The sequence below is a fragment of the Otolemur garnettii genome, unplaced genomic scaffold (assembly GCF_000181295.1).
Source record: "Otolemur garnettii isolate 467f Iridium unplaced genomic scaffold, OtoGar3 scaffold00086, whole genome shotgun sequence".
NCBI classification, from domain to species: Eukaryota; Metazoa; Chordata; class Mammalia; order Primates; family Galagidae; genus Otolemur; species Otolemur garnettii.
This window is the reverse complement of record NW_003852481.1, coordinates 740,354-744,054: the sequence shown is the minus strand read 5'-3', so window position 1 is coordinate 744,054 and position 3,701 is coordinate 740,354. Positions and strand designations below refer to the sequence as shown.

At 40.1% G+C, this 3,701-nt stretch overlaps 1 non-coding gene across 1 annotated transcript; it reads right to left on the bottom strand.

Moving 5' to 3' along the window:
- Positions 1 to 2,816: 2,816 nt before the first annotated feature.
- Positions 2,817 to 2,878, bottom strand: LOC111726920. The gene has a single exon (XR_002774584.1). It is a non-coding gene; the product is annotated as a U7 small nuclear RNA (small nuclear RNA).
- Positions 2,879 to 3,701: the final 823 nt, after the last annotated feature.

The following is a 3,701-nucleotide window of genomic DNA, read 5'->3' as shown; positions in this document are numbered from 1 at the left end:
GCACAGTGGTTACAGCGCCAGCCACATACAATGGGGGTGGGTTTGAACCCAGCCCAGGCCTGCTAAGCAACAATGACAACTGCAACAAAAAATAGCCAGGCGTTGTGGTGGGTACCTGTAGTCCCAGCTACTTGGGAGGCTGAGGGAAGAGAATCACTTAAGCCCAAGAGTTTGAGGTTGCTATGAGCTGTGACTCCACAGAACTCTACCAAGGGTGAGATACTGAAACTCTGTCTCAAAAAAAAGAAAATAAAATAAAGACTCCATGATGTGCTGGAGTTTGATAACTTGTGTAGTTCAGAATAGGCATAAACTAAGTTCCCTGGACATATGAGCTTTTAAAAAAATCCAGATGATGAGCAGTGGTGGTTGTTTGAGGGATATTATTTCTTCTATGTGCAACTTCAATACTGAGTTTAAATTGTCAAACCTTTGTCATAGCTATTCAAGCAGGTAATGGGTAAGGCTGAGGAAAGGAAACTTGTTAGAATGTCTGCAAGTACAACTGTAATGAGCTTCCTGGGCAAAACAACAACAACAACAAAAGAGGTTCTAGAGCAGGTCTAACGGGTGAAAGGAATACCAGACAGGAGAATAACTAAAGCAAAGCCTGGGTCAACTCACCAATAAGATCAAGTCAGTAGGATAATTTCAGCACTCTAACTGGCTGAGATATAAGGAGTACATTTGGGAGGAGAGTTATATGGTATCTAATTTTCTGGGCTATGTTGAATAGTGGAAAAAGTTGAGTATCAATGCTCCAGTTAAATAATTTAACAAATTAATGATAAAATGTGTGGATTTGAGTCAAGATTCCTAAGATATGGAACGGCCACGTGGCAGCACTATCCCCAGGCAATCCTGGTAGGCTGTTCTGGAGGCTGGAACATGTTGGCAGAAAACCATAAGCAGAAGAATCATTAGCACTACAGCCTATCCAAACACTAGGGGGCGCCTGGTCTGCCAGGGCTGACTGTGAGAGGGAGGGTTTTCCTACAGCATTCATGGATAGGGAAATCCCCTCTTAATAAGATTTGCCCTTGTATCATATAAGTCTATCTACACTTGGAACATTAATAGAAGAATAAATTATATCTCTTACTTATTCACTCTTATCAAGTCCCTCCAAAGTCCAAAGAACATACAGCACAATTATAGCATTTTGAATTTCAACTTTGCATGTATTGAGCAACTAGTACATGCCCCAGGCACTGGGGATATAAAACTGATAAAATATCTGCCCCTAAGGAGTTTAGACTATAGGTTGAAACTGCATTAAGTAATTTTAAAATGAAATATTAAGAAATGAGCTCAAGGTGCCATGGGAATATCTAAACTAGACTTGGGAGTGACCATCAGAGTAGGTGATGATGGAGTAGAATCTTGAAGTTGGAGCTAGCCTCAAAAATAAGTAAGGAGAAAGGAGAAAAGACTCAGTAAACAGCATGTTCAGGCTCGGCGCCTGTGGCTCAAGTGGCTAAGGCGCCAGCCACATACACCTAAAGTGGCGGGTTCGAATCCAGCCTGGACCCGCCAAACAACAATAATGGCTGCAACCAAAAAACAGCTGGGGGTTGTGGCGGGCGCCTGTGGTCCCAGCTACTTGGGAGGCGGAGGCAGGAGACTCGCTTGAGCCCAGGAGTTGGAGGTTGCTGTGAGCTGTGAAGCCACAGCACTCTACCCAGGGGGATAGCTTGAGGCTCTGTCTCAAAAAAACAAAAACAAAAACAGCAAGCTCAAAATCACAGTAACAAGAGGGAAAGTGGTAGAAGCCTGAACAAATTCTACTATTTTCACTTCTGAAAACAACTAGGAAAACTGGGGGAGAGGAGAGAGGCTGAATATAGACACAGACACGGATATGGCTACAGATGCAGATGATATAACTTCCAGCACAGTGAGTCTACCTGAGGGGCTGAGATACAGGAGAGAAGGGAAGCTCACTGAAGCCAGCCCATCATCCTACATGTAGGGGCGATATTCTGCTTGGAGTATTTGCTGATTTGCCAGATTTTCAGGGAAATGCTTAGAAACGGAGCAGAGGGCTGCTACTAACACATAAAGAAGCCAGCAGAACTTTCAGCAATTTTATGGGGTTGAGTAGATAAAAATTGAAGGTCAAGCTTAGCAAAACAGTCAGGACTTTAAGGGACCAGTATCTCAGAAAAAAGAAAAAAGAAGGGTGTGGAAAAGTCAACCCAGCTCAGTGCCCGGAGCTCAATGGTTACGGGGCCAACCACAGGCACGGGGGCTGGTGGGTTCAAACCTGTCCTGGGCCTGCTAAACAACAATGACAACTGCAACCAAAAAAAAAATCCAGGCATTGTGGCAGGTCCCTATAGTCCCAGTTACTTGGGAGGCTGAGGCAAGAGAATCACTTAAGCCCAAGAATTTGAAGTTGCCGTGAGCTGTGATTTCACAGCACTCTACTGAGAGCAGCATAGTGAGACTCTGTCTCAATATAAAGAAAAAAGAAAAGAAAAGTAAACCTAAACACTGCTGGGCTATGGTAGGCGCTCACATGCACACACACACAGAGGTATTGGTAAAAACCTTTCAATAGGCCAAGAAACTAAGCAAAAAATAGCTAAAAACCTGGATAGTGCTTCTGACCATCTTAATTTCTTAGTTTTCATACATACACCATAGCAACGTAAGATGTCAATACAGGAAGCTGAGTTAAGGGATATGCAGTAACTCTCTGTATCATTTTTACATATGTTCTATAAATCTAAAATTATGTTTTATAAAAAATTAATATGTAGACCATAGACCATGATAATATTCTTTTTTTTTTTTTTTACCATATTGGGAGAGGGGGTCTTCCAGTAGAGACCGGAAAACCTGCTAGACAAATTCTAAAAGAGCTGTAATACTTCCATGATAATATTCTAATAAAATTTTTAACTATGTATTCACCTATGCTTCAAAGCAACCTCTATTTGTATATATGGATGAAGAGATACTTTAAAAAGTGGCCACCCAGTGTTAATGCTGGTTATTATTGCATAGTGGGATTTTAACTTGATTGCTTTTTCTTTGTAATTTTCTTTATCACTTCATATTTAGAATTTTTTCAGATCAACAATAATAAAAATAACTAGCATGTTCTGAGCACATATTGTAAGCTAGAGTCTCTGCAATTAGCATTTCACATATTATCTCACTTCCCACAATAACCCATGAGGTAGATGTAGGTTTTTTTATTATTAGAATTTCATTTCTTATCCAATAATAAATATGCAAAGTATATGTAAATATATGCATGTAAAAATAAATATGTAACGTTTATATTAAAGTAGTAAAAGAATACTAGAATGTACACTATGAAAACAGGGGTCGGCTTCCTGCATAAGTATCTAATTTTTTATACTTCCCAGGAGCAACCACTTTAAACCCTTGTAGCTGTTTCTTTTAATATTTATCTACTTTTTGTTTGTTTGTTTATATAACTATTTCTTAATTTTCAGTTTTAGGTGTTATCTCTTGACTTTCTCCTGTGGCGGGTCCTTGAACCACTCTCTCTTTCAGTTGCACACATAACTCTCTGTATTCTGCCTTTACACACAGAGATCCATGAGTATTACCTTCCTGGTGTAACTTGCTTTTCCCCCTGGAGATAATAATTGCCTCTTATTTATTGTTTTTTTTTACTTTTCTATGTCCCTAGCACTGATGTGTCCCTAAACTGTTTGCCAGGG